General features: G+C 36.2%; 1 long non-coding RNA gene and 1 pseudogene across 2 annotated transcripts in view; both read right to left on the reverse strand.

Moving 5' to 3' along the window:
- LOC107520735 overlaps positions 1 to 18701 on the reverse strand; it is a 369941-nt gene that overhangs the window by 250086 nt on the left and 101154 nt on the right. The gene's annotated exons all lie outside the window — the stretch shown is intronic.
- LOC107520733 lies at positions 14388 to 18444 on the reverse strand (annotated as a pseudogene).

The raw sequence follows: 18701 nt of genomic DNA on the forward strand, positions 1-18701 counted from the left end.
ATTATACATGCATATACACCTTAATACATTTTGATCTTCTGAGAAAATACAGAATCTCATTTCAACATGTTCAAATAGATGACAGTATAGCAAAGGGGCTTTCAAATTATATAATCAACTGAACCAAATAACTTATATTAGATCCTTATTGATAAAACTGTCATTTCAGAACTGTGGCAAAGTAACAGCCCCACTAATTACATATATAGGCTACCTAGTCCCACAAGCATGAAATTAAACTGAAGATGGATATTACCTCCAACAAATACAAGTTCACCCAGAGCAAGTAACCATGTTATTAATAAATTCTACTTCCACTTCTGCCTTGGGCAAATTCTTTGGTGTTCCTCTTCATATTAGCTCCTCCAACTAAAAGAATTAGCCAAGTCTCCTGAATGGATTAAAAAACAAGACCCATATGTATGCTGCCTACAAGAGACTCACTTCAGATTAAAAGACATGTGGACTGAAATAAAGGAATGGATAAAGATATTTAATGAAAATGGAAATGAAAAAAAGAAACAGTGAGGATGTAATACTTACATCAGACAAAACAAACTTTAAAACAAGGGGTATAACTAGAGCCAAAGGAGAGTATCTCATAATGATGAAGGGATCAATCTAACAGGCTATAACTCTCATAAGTATCTATGCACCCAAGGTAGGAGCGCTTAAACATATAAAGCAAATATTGACAAAAATAAAGGAAGAAATTGCCAATAATACAGCAATAGTAAAACTTTAACACCTGTGTTGACATCAATGAATAGACCATTCAGACAGAAAATCAACAAGGAAATAGTGGTCTTAAATGACACATTAGATTAGATGAACTTTATTTTTTAAGGACATCTTACCCCAAAGCAGCAGAATATACATTCTTTTAAAGTGCACATGGAACATTTTTCCAGAACAGACTGCATGTTACAACACAAAACGAGTCTCAATAAAATTAAGAAGACTGAAATCATATCAAGCATCTTCTCCAATCACAATAATATGGACTAGAAATCATTTACATGAAGAAAACTGAAAAACACAAACACGTAGAGGTTAAATAACATGCTACTAAACAATAAATGGGTTAACAATCAGATCAAGGAGGAAATCAAAAGACGGCTTGATACAAACAAAAATGAAAACACAATGACCCCAAATCTATGGTACACAGCAAAAGCAACTCAAGAGGAAAATTCATAGCAATACAGGCCTAACTCAAGAAACAGGAAAATTTTCACATAGACAATCTAACTTTACACCTAAAGGAACTAGAAAAAGAATAAGAAACAATGCCCAAAATGAGTGGAAGGAAATAAATAAAAAAGATCGAACTTAAATAAATGAAATAGAATATATTTCATTTATCAAAAGATCAATGAAACCAAGAACTGGTTCTTTGAAAAAACGACATTGGTAAACTTTTAACAAGACTCATCAAAAACAAGAAAGAGGACTCAAATAAATAAAATTAGAAATAAAAGTGGAAAAGTGACAACCAACACCACAGAAATACAAAGAATTATAAGAAAGTACTACGAATGATTATATGCCAACAAACTGGACAACCTGGAAGAAATGAATAAATTCCTAGAAACATACAATCTTGCAAGGGTGAATCAGGATGAAAAAGTAGATCTGAACAAATGATAACTTCTAATAAAATTGAATCATTAACCAAAAACTCCCAAAAAAAACAAGTCATAGACCAGATATTGTCACAGGTGAATTTTACCATACATTCAAAGAAGAATTAAGACCTGTCCTTCTCAAACTATTGTAAAAAATTCAAGATGAGGGAAGGCAACCAATTCACGCTACAAGGCCAACATTGCCCTGATATCAAAAACAGATGAGGACACTATAAAAGCTTCTTTATCCAATCATCTGTTGATGGGCAATTAGGTTGCTTTCATAACTTGGCTACTATGAGTGCTGCTATGAATATAGGGGTGCATAAATCTTTACAAAATGAAAATTAAAACCACCATGAGATATTGCCTCACACTAGTCAGAATGGCTATCATCATTAAATCAATAAACAAGTGCTGGCAAGGATGAAGAGAAAAGGGAACCCTTATGCACTGTTGGTGGGACTATAAATTGGTGCAGCCACAATGGAAAAAAGTATGAAGGGTCTTCAAAAAATTAAAAATAAAAGTACCTTTTGACCCAGCATTTTCACTTCTGGCTATTTATCTGAAGAAACCCAGAACACTAATTCAAAAAGATATATGCACCCCTATGTTCACTGCAGCAGTATTTACAGTAGTCAAGATATGGAAGCAACCCAAGTGCTCATTGATAGACTAATGAATGAAGAATAGGTGGTGCACATATACAATGAAATATTTCTCAGCCATAAAAATAAAATCTTGCTATTTGCAACATTGCTGATGCTAAACAATGGATGTGGTTGCCACCACATCAATATTATGTCTGTCAGCATAGATTTTGCACAATCTCTGCTTTATAGCATTAATATGCTTCTTAAGTTCTGGGACAGTATAACTGGTATAGCCTCGGCTTCAAAGGATATTGGGGAAGGAAGTATCAGGCATTTTCAGCTACACTACTCTGCTGCAAAGAAAGCTCATTAAGTAGGCTCTGCCTCAAACATAGGAAAAGAATCTAGATGCTGAGCAGCAAAAGGCATGCATGCTAACTATCCACTACAGTGTGGGCTTTCTATTTCTTCTACCTTGTTAACCCATTTCCTTTCTAGGTGATTAAATGGCTATGTGGCATACTGGAGGGAAAGATGCCCTCCATCTACCCCAGGTGCTAAAATGGTATAATGGCTACTGGGGACACAATTTGGAGGTTGGGGTGGGAAGACTTGATAAATTATTAGAATTTTCAAAATACTCCCCACTAAATTGGCAAATAAAGAAGTCGAAATCACTGTTACATAAAGCTTTAATTTCAAGCATTTTTATATTCCAAGCACTGCGCATTATACACAAGAAACTATTTTGAGATTCAGAGTTTGGATTTGTTTTAGAAATCTTAATTTGAATGCTTATCTAAAACATATACTACCTAACAAATCAGGCTCCAATCCTTTAAAATTAGCAATGCCATTTCCCTGTGGGTTTATAATTAGAATAAAAATTTCTAGTTTTAGAAGATATATTTCATCTTTAGAAACAACAAGGCTTGACTATTTTTTGTTTGTTTTTACACATGATATTTTGTCTTTGTTTAAATCACAATTAAATGCTGACATGTAATTGTTAGGACCATGTAAATTTTCTATATTTATCCAAGATTTCAGCTGCATTGATTCAAAGAGCTGAATGTAAGAGGGTGAAGATGACTCCTCAGCAAAATATGTTTGGGAATAATCAAAATACAGGTACATTTCCATGTGCAAGTCAACACTTTGGTAAACTTTCCTTTTGCATGGGAAGAGTAGACAGACAACCCCCACTAGCAAACAGAACTCTTATAAAGTGTTGTCCATAAGGAAGCATGCCTATGTTCCTAAATCTCAAATACTTCAACACATGCCCAAGCAACATGATATGTCTCTTTCTATCAAAAGCACAGAGTATTCTTATGGTTCTGAATTTTTCATAATTGAAAATTATGAAAAATTATGAATAGATAAAAACAATGAATGTTGATGAAGATGTAGAGAAATTAGAGCCCTGAGACATTGCTAATGGGACTGTAAAATTGTGCAACCTCTTTGGAAAACAGTTGGGCAGTTCCTCAAAAGTTAACCATAGAGTTACTATATGACCCAGCAATTCTATTCCCAGGTATATACCTAAAAGAATTAAAAACAGGTACTCAAACAAATACTTGCACACAAATATTCAAAATGGCACTAATGACAATAGCCAAAAGGTAGAAACAACCCAAATATCTAACTGGTGCACAGATAAACAAAATGTGCTATAACCACGCAATGGAATATTATTCAGTCATAAAAAGAAATAAAGAGTGACATCAACAAAATGGTAGAAAAGGAAGCCCCCAGCTCTAGCCATCCTCACAGAAATACTGATAAGCAGCTATTCACAGACAACAGCACATTTGTGAAAATCCCAGAACCTGGGGGTTAGGTTGAAGCACCCATTTAGAGCACAAAAACCAGGAATGGACACATTAGAAGAGTAAGAGGAGCCATTTCACTTTGATCATATTGTCCTTCCCCCAGGCCAGCACGATGCCATCCCTAGAGAGATCCTCTGGGCCTATGGTTTCTCTAATGGAGAAAAGAGAGCCTGAGACAGACATCTAGCTTCCTGAGAGTCCCAAAGCACAACCCAAAAGGCCCACTTTGGTCTCATTGCAAGGGGAACACTGGGGAAATAGGCGAGGCTAGACTATGAGGAGTCAGCTGAAAACAAGGAAGTAGAATGGCGTTCACAGTGACCAGTGCACAGATCTTGGTGGTGACACAGCACCCCTGCCAGCAGCCTCACCTGACCAGAGAGTCTGGCCATCAGCTCTGCCTTTCCATGGAACTGACACTGTAGACCTGTCTGGCCAGGAGTACTATAAGAAGTCCTGTCCAGCATACCAGCTTCAGAGACTGGCCTAAAGCTCCACCAGATCACAGAGCACAGCCAGCGATCCCACCAAACCAGAGGACAGTCAGCGACTCCACCCAAATATGGAACTCCCAACAAAGAAAAGCCCAGGATCGGATGGCTTCATGGGTTAAATTCTACCAAACATTTACAGAAGGCAGAAACTTCTCAGGCTCTTCCAAAAACCTGACGAGGAAACACTTCCAAATTCATTTACAAGGCCAGCATTACCCTGATACCAAAGCCAGATGAAGACACTACAAGAAAATAAAACTATGGGACAATATTCTTGATGAACAAAGATACAAAAAAAATACCAGCAATATGAATTCAACAGCACATTAAAATGGTCATACACCATGATCAAGTGGGATTTATCCCTGGGATGCAAAGATGGTTCAACATAGGCAAATCAATAAATGTGATATACCACGTTAACAGAATGAATAAAATCAAATAATCATCTAAACAGATGTGCAGAAAAAGCATCTGACCAATTTTGACATCCTTTCTTAACAAAAACACTCAACAAACTGGGTATGTAAGGAATATACCTCAACATAATAAAGCAATACATGACAAACCTACAGCTAATATCACATTTAAGAGTAAAATACTAAAAACTTCTCTAAGCTCAAGAACAAGAAAATACTGCCCATTCTCACCGCTCCTATTCAACACCACAGTGAAAGTCCTAGCCAGGGAAATTAGGGGGAAAAAAACCAAATCAGAAAGAAAGAAACTTGTGTCTATTTGCAGATACAATCTTATATATAAAAAACCCTAAAGACAAAAATTGTTAGAACTAATAAATGAATTCAATAAAGTTGCAGGTTATAAAATTAACATACAAAAATCAGCTGTGTTTCTACCAGGCATCCCTAACCCCCAGGCTACAGACAGGTACTGATCCATGGCCTGTTAGAGACTGGGCCGCACAGCATGATGTGAGCAGGGAGTGAGCCAGTGAAGTGTCATGGTATTTGCAGCCTCTCCCTAGGAATAGCATCACCTTCTCAGCTCCACCTCAGATCATCAGGCATTAGATTCTCATAAGAGCACCGGTCCCTGGTGCCAAAAGTTTGAGGACCACTGCTATATACTAACAACAAACTACCTGAAAAAGAAATTTTTAAAAAATCACATTTACAATTGCACCAAAAACACCAAAATACTCAGAGATAAATTTAACCAAGTAGGTGAAAGATCTGTACATTTAAAACTACAAAGCACTGATGAACAAAATTGAAGAAACAAATAAATGGAAAAATATCCTGTGTTCATGGATTGGAAGAATTAATATCATTAAGATTTTCATATTATCCCAAATAATCTACAGATTCAATGCAATCCCTATCAAAATTCCAATGGAATTTTTCACAGATAGAAATCAATTTATATGGAGCCACAAAAGAACCTATAGAACCAAAACAATCCTGAGAAAAAAGAACAAAGCAGCGAGTATCACACTTCCTGATTTGAACTATATTTCAAAGATATAGTAATCAAAATAGCATGGCATTGATATGAAAACAAGTACATAAACCAACTGAACAGAATAGAGAGCCCAGAAATAAACCCATGCATATACGCTCAACTAATTTTTAGCAAGTGTGTGAAGAATAAACAGTAGGCCAAGGATAGTCTCTTCAATAAATGCTAATGGGAAAACGGGATAGTCACAAGCGAAAGAATAAAATTGGGCCCCTATATTACACCAATCAGAAAAATTAACTTGAAATGCATTAAAAACTTAAATGTTAAATGTAAAACCTTAAAACACCTAGAAAAAAACATAGTGGAAAAGCCCTTTGACATTGGTCTTGATAATGATTATTTTAAATATGACATCAAAAGCACAGGCAACAAAAGAAAAAGTAAACAAGACGACATCAAAAGAAAAAGTTTCTGTATAGCAAAGGAATGAACAAAATGAGAACACAACATAAGGAATGGGAGAAAATATTTTCAAACCATATATCTGATAAGAGAGTAATATCTAAAACCTATAAGGAACTCATACTAAATAGTAAAAAGTCAAAAACATAAAATCAAGGAATCCAATTTAAAAAAATGGACAAAGGAACTGAATGGACATTCTTCTAAAAAAGACATGCACATTATCAACAGGTATATGAAAAGGTGCTCAACATCATTAATCATCAGTGAAATGCAAATCACCACCACAATGAGATATCACCCCGCACCTGTTAAGAAAACAAGATTATTATCAAAAAGACAAAAGGTAAGTGTTGGTTAGGTTGTGGAGAAAAAGAAACCAGTGTTTGGTGTTGGCAGGAATGTAAATCGGTGCAACCACTATGAAGAACAGTATGGAAGTTTCTCAAAAAGTTAAAAATAGATCACATGATTTAGCAATTCCGTCTATGGGTATATATCCGAAGGAAATTGAATCAAGATACTGAGATATCTGCATGCCCATATTCACTGCAGCATGATTCACAATAGCCAAGACACGGGGAAAAAAACCAAGTCTCCATCAACAGATGAACAGATCAAGAAAATGTAGTACATACATTCAATGGAATATCGTTCAGTCATTAGAAAGAAGAAAATCCTGCCATTTGTGATCTGGAGGGCATCATGTTAAATGAAATAAGTCAGACAGAAAAAGATAAATACTGTATGATCTCAATTATATGGAATCTATAAAAGCTAAACCTGTAGGCACAGAAATTTAAAAGGTGGGGAGGGAGATGGAGAAATGGAGAGACATTGGTCAAAGAGTATAAACTTCAAGAAATAAGACAGATAAATTCCGGGTATCTAATGTACACCATGGTGATTATTATTAATAATACTCTATTATATACTTGAAAGTTGCTAACAGAGAAGATCTTAAACGTTATCACCAAGAAAAGGAATGGTAATTATGTGATGCAACAGAGATATTAGTTAATGCTACAGTGATAATCATTTTGCAATATGTAAGTGAATCAAATCAAACGAACTTATGCAATGTCATAGTATCTCAAAAATGTGGAAAAAAAGAAAATTAAAGAGGTGAGGGAAATGATGAATAAGTTCTGGAAATCTAATATACAGCATAGTGATTATAGTTAATAATACTGTATTACATATTTGAGATTTTTCTGAGTAGATCTTAAGTGTTTTCGCCACACATACACAAAAAATAGTAACTATATGAGGTGACAGATGTGTTCATTAACTTGACTGTCATAATCATTTTGTATGTATATGTATATCAAATCATCACATTATATACTTTAAATATATGTAATTTTATTTGTCAATTTTGCCTTGATGAAGTTAAAAAAGAATGATAAATACTACAACAGATACAAAAGTTGAAAACATTATGCTAATTGAAAGAAGCTAGACACAATAGGGCACATATTGTATGATTTCATCAGTATACATTGTCCAGAATAACCAAATCTATAGAGACAGAGAACAGATAAGTGTTTGTCAGGAACTGATGGGCGAGAGACCATGGAATGACTACTAATGGATACAGGATTCCTTTCTGTGCTGATAAAAATGTGCTGGAATTAGACAGTAGTGATAGCTGCACAATTCTGTAAATATACTTAAAACCACTGAATTGTATACAGCAATGTGCTGCTTAATGACAGGAATATGTTGGGAAATGCGTCATTAGGTGATTTCATCATTGTGTGACCATCTCAGAGTGTACTTACACAAACCTAGATAGTCTAGCCTACTACTGTAATTGTACGTGCCAGACAGGCACTGGTGAGGTCTCCTAATCCAGTCAGGAGCAGGAGGTGCTGGAGCTGCCAGATAAATTTTGGAATTAAGATTAAGAAGATCTCATACCCCACTTTTCATAACTGTGGCTCTGGATGGCAAAAAGACTCACGGAGACATCTTCAAACTATCGTGGCTTAGAAGAGGAAACATCTCAGCAAGTAGCAGCACAGAGGGGTGAGGATCACTGGAAATAAGACAGGAATGAGTACATTTCAGGGCAGATGCCATCCTAGGGCCTGGTATCTACCCCAGTACATTTTTAGCCCATGTTCCCTGGGAAGAAAGTCTGACACAGATTTTCCTTGAGAGTGTGATCCCAGGGATCAAGGACGAAATACAGAGGAGTAAAGTAGGGAAAGGACAGAACCAGAATAAGAATGCATTACTGTTGATCACTGCAAAATATAAATGGTTATTTGATCCAATGTAAATTGAGCAGCAATTATTGACTTATCCCTATGCTGTATGGGTCAAAGTTCTGCCCCACTGGGCATGAACTCCTCCCAATTTCCATCCTGCATACATACAGGCTCTAGGTGATTTCTGAAACATCTCACACTTGAGCACCAATAAGGCAAGAACTGCTGAAGCTGATGACAAACTGGTCTCCTCTTTGGTGGCTGAAATAGCAAGAGGCTCTGAAGGGATGCATAAAAAGTGTCGGATACACCTAAGTGAGCACATCTGACCTAAGTGCTGTTGTAGAGAAAAGGTGGGGAAAATAACCCTAAATTGACTGTGTATTCATTCCAAGTCAGCTGCAAAAGCTGAAGTTAAAAAGTTGACCTTAAATTGTCAAAATTAAGTTTTCCTTTTTGGAGCTGAAAGGGAGTTCAAAATAGAGACTAAATTGGGCTATTCAAAAAATCACTATACCGCTTCAATATCTGAGTTTAATGGCCTATAAAATGCATCTCTACTAGGTATTAAATTTAACAATATTCATTCAAAAAAATATGTATTGATTGCCTGCTGCATATGAGCCCCTGCACAAGGTGTCACAATGAGTATACACATAAGTAAAAGTTAGCATCTGTCCCCAACTTGTTCATAGTCAAGTGGGGAGAAAGACAGCCATACCTCCAACTATAACCCAGGAGGAAGAGCTAGCTATATGTGACAAAGCCAAGCCCTTGACATGTCTGGTCCTTGGGGCCCTCATCAGTAAAATGAAGTTAGAATAGCCAATTTCTAATATCTCTTCTCTCACTGAGATTCTGTGAACCTCTAAGTGTCACATAAAACCAGCTAACCCCAATGTAAAAGCTATACTGTTTAGTCCAAATCATGCTCCCAACTTCCTCTTGCAGGGGAAATTGTTCTAGAAAAAGCTGGATGGGAACCTGGTAGTCATGCTCACTTGTCCAATATAAAGCGTACACTGGCTTTATAACAGCTGACCTAGAAGTGGAAAATTCTAGCAAAAGTATATTCTAACGTCATACAGGCAGAGTAAAAGATTTTAAAATCAAATCTAACTTTGTGCACATAATACTGTCATAAGCAACTGTGAAATATCTTTAATAGTTGAAGAGTCAACCAGCACTAGAGGTTACTAATGACAGGATTTATTAACTGCTCGTCTGATACATCTCACCTACTGGTTATCCCAATTAATTTCTCTATTCATTCAAGTGCTCATTCCTGCTCTCCAATTCCAATCCACTCTTTGCTCAAATCCCACCTATACCAACCATCCTTTCGTGGCTCTCCAAGTCATACTGTTCAATGAAATATTTTTTCTTTTTGACATATATTACATACTAAATTTTTTACATACTATATTTTTAGTTATTACATAATAAAAATTCTAATTGGAAAAAGTACCAATGACAATGAGTGGAAGTTGACCTACCACTGGAGAGCCAATAGAAAGCCCTCAAATGTAATACCACTGTACAATTATGATCCATAAAATTTTACTGAAATATCCTAGGTAATACCACTTATTTTTCAAGCAAAAGTTTAATAGTACAAAATATTGGATCTGGGTAAAATTTCTGACACATACATCTAACTTTTGAGGGTTAAACAGATTAAATACTGTGAAATGTACCAACCTAATTAATCAGCCATACTTTTACAAATATAGTTGAATTCTCTCTCACACAAGATTGAATTTATCTAGATATAAGGTGTTTCTTCAGTTTTCCCAATAAGGGCACCTTTATATTTCAGACTTTGCTATGAAAATTTTGTTTCTAATACTTTTTTTCTTACAAATGTTATCTTTTTCATTAAATACAGGACAAAGAACATGAAATGTACAGCAACATGCCCACCTTTACACACTAGAGCACATTTAAAACTAGCATAGGAATATTTCTGTCTCATTTGTTCTTTTTAAAGTCTAGTGATTCTATGGAATCACTGCATTATGGTGTAAATAATGTATGAAATGAAAAATGGTGAGTTTCTTTGCATGGAGAATATAGAGGCTACTTTTAATTTACTTCTAGACTGGACTATTTGCTACAGTAAAGATAGTTTCTCACTCTCAGGTTGCCTTGATGCAGTATTCTATATAAAGTTCTTCGATAGCTGAGGGAATGCGATGTTAGGGTCCCAGTAGAAAAAAAAAACCATAAAGCTACCAATATGGATGACCAGGTCACTGGTTTAATTTTTAAACAGTTAGGCAGCCTTCAGGGTGGAAAAGTCAAGACCAGTTGTTTTAAATCAAATGTGCATGATGCAGCACCAATGTTGGTATTTGGTAAATTAATGGAGACAGTAATTTAAAAAGCTGAAAGAAGTATCGGTGTTTTTTTTTTGTTATGAATGTGTTAAAATGTCACTTCACACTTACTTTTAGATTTGAATGCGCCATGGGCTTGTGTACATGTGCATTTACACAGAAGTAGGGACAATATTAATACTTTTGGATGGCAATGATAAAATCTGTGGAATTACACACTATTCCAAAATAATATATATTTCCCACTGTCTAGTCAAACTCCTTGCATATTCTTGTGAGATAGAGTAGACAATAAAATGCTAGTCATGTAAGCAGTTATAATAAATATGGAATGGAACTCTGCTTCTGTTACTAAATACTGTTTTCTTACAAAATGTCAAAGAAAACTCAAGAAGCTATTGTGTAAAGTATACCCCCATATTGTATTTTCAATAAATATAATTTACTTTTTAAATTTATTACCTCCTGTACCAAGATGACATAGAACACATTTTTCCAAGATAAATTACTCAGTGATTGGAATCAACCGTCATATACAGGTCCCAGAGCTGAGAAAAAGCAGAATTTAATGAGGTCACTACAAAAAAGATTGCTGCTTAACTGTTCAAAGTCATTTGCGCCTAAGAAGACTTTATACTAAACAAAAAATATTTAAGACAGTGTCAGTAGAAGCCTTGCTTGATTGCTTTAGCAGAAGCTAAAGGGTTTAGTAAACCCATCTGGGAGAGAACTATTTCGGAGCCCAGGCGGAGGGTGAGGGGAGACAGAGAAGAGACCTGGGGAACAATGGAGGAGCCAGTAGCTGAGGAAAGACAGGGGATAGGTTGTGGGCTGGATGCAGACCAGCAGCCCACCTTTCCACTTCTTGATCAGGCCCTATTGCTAAGGCAGAAAAAGACAGTGTGGGCAGTTGGGTCACTGCCAAGTTCTGCCTTTTGAATTTAGTCTAAATTGAATCAGGTGGTAAGAAGGCACAGGAAGAACTGGTAACTGCTATAGCAGAAAAAACCAGGCTTCAAATAAATGAAGTAGTCAGTTAGCAAAAGAAAAAGGCAGCTGTGGTTCCTAAGAGACTTAAAACTCAGCAGTTCAGGGAAGCGGGGGCAGAGGTGCAGGGCAAAGGAATGTTGGAAAGCTTCTGATTAGAAGAGGAGGTTTAAAAGCAAAATGTGCTATAGCTCAACGTTTTCTCAGAGTCCAGAACCAGGGATTTGGGTTTGGGTGGGATGGGGGAGGGGTGTAGGGGGGTGTGTGTGTGTGTATTTAGAAATCACCTATCCTTGATTTAAAGCCTAATAACATGTCTTTCTTATATCCTTTATTAACTAATAGTAAGTCTTAGTGGTTTTCTTCACATAATAGTTTCTTTTCACAAAACAGTCCCCCAAAATAGTACAAGTTCCACACAACATTTAGATACAAGGCAAGTAAACCGAAATGAATACTTAGCTATGGACCAGAAATAACCAATTAGAAGATCTGAGTAACCTGCTAACTGCATTAAAAGGAAACATAAGAAAATTATATGAAGAAAACTGGAAAACATTGTTGAGAAATATAAATGATTTTAATAACGGGGAGACAAACTGAATCTGAATGGAAAGAGTGACTGTTAGGAAGATGGCAATAGTCCCTAAGATATTATGTAGTTTAAAAATATTTCTAATTATAATACCAATGTAAAAAATACTGGCAGGATTGTTTGAAACTTTCTAACATTAATCTAAATTTTATCTAGAAGAGAAATCAATCATGAGTTAATATGAAATAGAAAAATAAACCAAAAAAGGGAAACTTACTCTGCAAAATGTTAAAATTTATTATTAAGCTATAATAATTAAAATATTGAAGTAATAACACAGAAATCAAAGAAATATCAAGGGAAAAGATCGGATGGCCTAAAATGGAACTTAACACACAGATAATCTTAGCATACTGTGAAGGAATTGTCTCAAATCAAAAAGGAAGAAATGAATTTTTCAATAAATGGTATTGTGAAAATTAGCATTTTGGAACAAACAAAACTATTCATCCTTACCTTATTCCATGAGCCAAAATAAAATCCAGATGGATAAAAGATTTAAGCTTAAAAAAACTGAAACCATAAAATGCATAAGTGAATATTTAACTGTCTTGGAATGGGAAAGGACTCCCTAAGCATAGGATCAATGAAAGAAGTCACAAAGAAAAAAATACATAAATATGATTACACAGAAATTTCAAAATTCAGTTCTAAAAACTGGGGAAAAGACCAGATGAAAGGAAGAATGTTTTCTACAACTATAACATAAAAAGGGTTAACATCCTAAATACAGAAATAACTCATACAAATTGAGATCCATTAATATTCCCCCCAAAACCTGCAGAAATAGTCAGCTTTATTAGTAATTGAAACTGCAATTTAAATCAACATAGAAATGTCATTTTTCTACCTACCAAAGTGGCAAGAAAAATTTTAATGCAATTCATGCGCACCTCTGAGATATTATGGGTTCCGTTCTGGACCACCGCAATTAAGTAAGTATTACAATAAAATGAGTCATAATCTTTTTGCTGGTGGAGGCTCTTGCCTTCAGTTTGTAAAAACACAACACCTGTGAAGCGCAATAAAGTGAAGCACAGTAAAATGAGATATCCCTGTACTCTATGGCTATGCTATGCATTATAGTAATGACTAGCCACTCGAAACATGGCTAGTCCCAAATGTGATATGCTGTGAAGTGTGAAATATACACAAGAATTCAAAGACTTTGTACAGAAAAGAAATAAAATATCTCAATAATTTTATGTTGACTGAATATTCAAATGACATATTTAAGATACACTGGATTAGATAAAATATATTATTAAAATTTACCTGCTTCTTTTTACCATTTTAATGTGGTTACTAAAATTTGCTGATTGGTTTACATATCCACAGTGAAATGACTACCACAGTCAAGTTAGTTAAGATATCATCTCTTCACATAGTTACCATTTCTTATAGGAAATTTTAATTTGCATGTATGGCTTACACTGTATGTCAACTAGAGAGTGCTGCTCTGAGAATTAGGGGGCAAAGAAATCGTTACAATCATATACTGCTGGTGGGTGTACAAATCACTACAGTAGGATTTCTGGATGGCATTTCACAATATGTACCAAAAGTGCTTATTTAAAAATGTACTGTACCCCTTGATTCAATAATTTCTTCTCTAGGGTTAAGGAAGTCATCAGAAACAGAACAATGAGAAAGATAGATAATTAGTATATAAAATATAAATATTAATAATGAAATATTAGAAAAGTAGAAACATTCACTAACGGGGAATAATTAATTGTAGTATGTTTATTTAGTGACATGATGCAATACATATGATACAAAGTTAGGTGAAAAAAAGCAAGAACTAAAATTGCATATTCATTAATCTCCCAAATGTATAAAAATCATGTATATACATACAATCACAGAAATAAAAGACTGAATGAAAATAAACATATTGTTTCCTCTGAGTTATGAAATTATGAATTTTTTCTTTTCTGTATATGCGTTTTGATAAGCGTACATTCATTTTTATTAAAAATTAAATTGTCTTTTTGAAAAACGTCTTCCAGTTTGTTCAAACTGACACAAACCACAGCTAACAAGGAAATCTCTTAACTAGTCATGAAACCCTTGAAAAGGGGCCACGTGTTTACTTGGGGAATAACTTAGTTGTGTTTAAATGACAGCTCGAAAATAGGTTAGAATACTCAGTGGAGTCAGGATTGAACATGAAAGTCAAACCAATTTAGCCAACCATTTACTCTGGTCTAGGTTTTCTTTGTCTGCTGCCTGATAGGTTAGGAACTTAACAGTCTAGACCCAGGGCAGATGACTAACAGGTGTAATAGACATGAGGTTGAATGTTTCTTACCTCCTTGTTCAACATCAAGTATTTTAAATGGCCACATATTATTCATCTGTAGAAATAACTAGCCTCATTTCCCAGTGTAATCTATAAGTAGTTAGTTTGTTTCTCACACTCTCTGTTGGTAAAGAGGTCAGGAGTATCTGCTGACACATGACCAATAGGAAAAGATTGATTTAACTTAAGTCAGGGCAAATGTCCAACTCTGTCCTAGATCACCCAAGTCGGCTCGTCTTCATCCTGAAGTCTTCAATTCACCCAAAAGAGATGTGCTAATGTCATGTAAGTGGACATCAGAAAATCTCTCGGATCCAAGCATTTGAGGCAATGCCACAGTGAAGATTCAATTTGAGAATCCAAAAACATGCAGTGGAGCTAGTTAGTTAGGTAGATTTATGTATAGCAACAGAAGTGAGAAATGGCTTGGTTTGCCATAAAATACTTGAGCATTTTCGAGAGATATTTTGAAAGTTAGAGAATTTTATTACTTCTTGCAGAAGTCTCTTCAAAATGATCGCACAGGTAAAAATAATTTAATCTTGAACAAAATAAGTTAGGAAACCATGAAACAGCCAAACATTATTCTACTGATATGAGAAAGCAATGTTGTTATTTGAATTCACACTGACTTCTCTTGCTATCTCTGCATCTCCTCTTTCTGGGTCTTTTTCTTTCCTTCATTGTTTCCCTTTACATGCATTTCCCTCCCGACTTCTCATTCTGTTCTGCAGTTCTTTCTCCAGCTCTTTTCTTTCTTTTCCCCCTGGTTGCTAAATATTTTTGCCTTTTACTGCCTTCATGACGAATAAGCCTGTCATGAAAGCAAGTGTCTTCAGCCAATTATTGAAAATATCAATTTCCTGTAGTTTTGATCTACTTTCTTTCTCAGCTTCATCCAGTTGGTCTCATAATTGCCGCTCAGCTAGTACTTTTGTGGCTAAGCCTCTTTTGAGTGTAAGAAGTCAATCTCTGTGCCAACTGTTTTGCCGAACTTGTTTTAATTGGTCATTGAGTATCTGTTTTTCTAGAATAAGTCTTCCAAGCATTTGCTGAGACTCCTGTAATTGTTGCTGTAGATGGGTGATTTCAGCAAATTCTCAACTCTCTAGATTTGTTTGCACTCTCAATTTCTTGCCTTTGGATGGTCAATTGACATCCGATACCTTGAAGTTTTCCTTCCAGTTCATGCTTTTTATCATTTAGAGTGTCTAATTCAAATTGCAAAGTCTTTTTTTTCTGCTTTCAGTGCAACTATGTCTTCTTGTTCTTTCTTTGATTTACTAATTCTTGTCTTCAATTTTATTCCCATTCAAGATGTCATCACCTCTCAAGTTCTCGTTTAGCAGCCTCTTGCCTCTTGATTGCTTTCCTTCTTTCCTACTTTCTCTGATGTTCTAGTCTAGCTCCTGCTGCTTTTCCAGCTCTTTCTCAAACTCCAGCTGTCTTTTGTGCTCTTGTTCCCGGCATGTCTGCTCTTACCTTCCCTGTTCTCCCCACTCCAGCTGTGCCAGGAACTCTTGCTATCTTTGCTTTTGGTTCAAGAGAGCCTGTCCTTGTTTCTTCAGTTCCAGATTGTCACGTTCAAAATGCTCATGTTGCTTATCTTCAAATGTTACAGACAATCCTTTTCCAGTTGTTGTGTTTGCTAAAACTGGTTCCCCTGATAACCTCTGGAATATCAAAATTAAGCTTATGACAGATACACCACTGCCAGATCGAACTCTTCTAAAGGTAGGCGGAATATATTCTGGAGGCAGGACAGATGGCGGTGGTTGGCCAGATGTTGCTACATCAATTAGATGCATAGCCAGGATAAATACTTCTGATGTGAATTTTCCATATTGATCAATAAGAGAAACATTCCATTTTTAAGTCAGCTGAGACTGTGGTAAACTTGATTACATAAGAATAGTTCTTTCTTGGGGACCTGTTAAGGGTCCACTCATAGTTTTGTCACGGTTATTAATAGCTATATATCAGTCAGGATGACACAGGAACAGCCCATTCTGTCACTGGAGGGGCACGAGCCATGTCAAATTTCTGTGCCTTCTGTAATTTAGTGTTTAATTGTGACCCTGGACCAGACCTACTAAATGTGGCTGCAGGAGAGCAAATGTAGGCAGATGTCATATGTCTGGGGGAGTCCCATTAGCCAGGGAAGGCACTGCTGCTGGAGGAACAGAAGATATTAGGGGTGAAGACATTCCAACAACTGGAATGAATCCCACTGGCACTGGAGCAACAGCTGTAAGTGGTGGCATGTGGCCATACCTCCTATGCCGAACGCTGGTATACTAGACATAGCAAATGGTGGTTGTTTCATGACAGGGGATGTGCAGAGGGGAGTTGATATCCTTATAGCTTCTTCTTGATATGTTTCATATCTTTGGAAAACTCCACTTGATCCATTCCTCCATCATTATTCATATCAACTAGCAAATGTCTATGCTAAAACAGGTTGAGGTAACCCAGACTGAAAAAAGTTTTTAGCTTGATCCCAGTAATAAATTCAGATTTTAGCTTATAATGATGAAATTGTTGATCATACTTTGCTCTTTCTTCTACAGTTATGGCCTAGATACCCAGGCTGCCACCAAAAGGTGTTGGAAACTGAGCCACGATTCTGTTACTTTTACCTTGCTAATCCACGCCTTATCTCCAGACCGTCGGCACTACTACCCCAGCAACAAATCAATGTAGCGCCCACTCGCTGTCTGGAGGGGCACACGAGCCCAGGAGCACAGCCTTGGACACCATCCCACCCCGTAGCCTGCCTCTCAATGCATCCCGGAGTCTACTAGGAACTCTCCCCTCCTTGAGCAGCTACAGAGCAACCAAGCTGCACTGCCTCCCCTCTCCTCCACTCTTCTCTACCTCTTTCACTCACTCTCTCACTCCCTAAGAAGAGGTATTTTAAATTGCACAAAAGACACATTTTCAGTAACTAAGTGCTAGAGATCTACATTGTAAATCTCACTGGCTACTATTTGAAACAATACCTGTGCTACTGTTTGCAGTCAAAAGCATTCTGATTGTAATATTCGAAACTGAGCATCATGCTATAGTGACTTTGCTCTTGTGAGTGAAAGAAAGCCACTCTACAAACTTGGGGTGGATCCACTCACTAATACTAAAAAACTTCAGGCATCTTTCTCAACTGGAAACTTGCCCTTACACTTACTGGCTTATTATGTGTGAAAACAAGAGTTAGAGAGATTGGGTCTAGGCAACATCTGATCTCCCTTGTTCATCTCACACAGGAAAAAGCAAATTGTAATCAGCAAAAAGAACTGACTTGGCCATCACTCTCTGAGCCTCAGTTTCCTCATTTCTTCAGTTCTGACAATCTGTGATTTGCACTTCCACTAGAAAATCAGAATCATGCTACTCTATTTCTTTGTGTGCCAATAAATCATATAGGCAATATATACTACATAACCATATAAATAAAATTATTGAAAATATCTCTTGCTTGAAACAGTTTATACTGCCTCTCTAATTAGTCCTCAAAAAAACTCAGTACAGAATTAATCTTTATAAATATGATTGTGCATCTTCAGATTTCCTTGGCCCCTCAAACCATCTTAAATAACCAGCTTGCCTCCCCCCCACACACACACACCGTCCCAATACTGGGTAGTAAATGCACCCATCATATAATTTCAGTTCAAATTTAACACAGAACCATCTTCTCAGATGTGACCAGTAAAGAAATTAGTGTTCTTTGTCTGCAGAGAAATTAAACTTACAAGGACTATATAAGTGTATATAGTCATTCAACATCAAGCATAAGGATGTTTTATCAATGTAAAAATC

This window comes from Rousettus aegyptiacus, unplaced genomic scaffold, assembly GCF_014176215.1.
Source record: "Rousettus aegyptiacus isolate mRouAeg1 unplaced genomic scaffold, mRouAeg1.p scaffold_m13_p_9, whole genome shotgun sequence".
In the NCBI taxonomy this organism is placed as follows: Eukaryota; Metazoa; Chordata; class Mammalia; order Chiroptera; family Pteropodidae; genus Rousettus; species Rousettus aegyptiacus.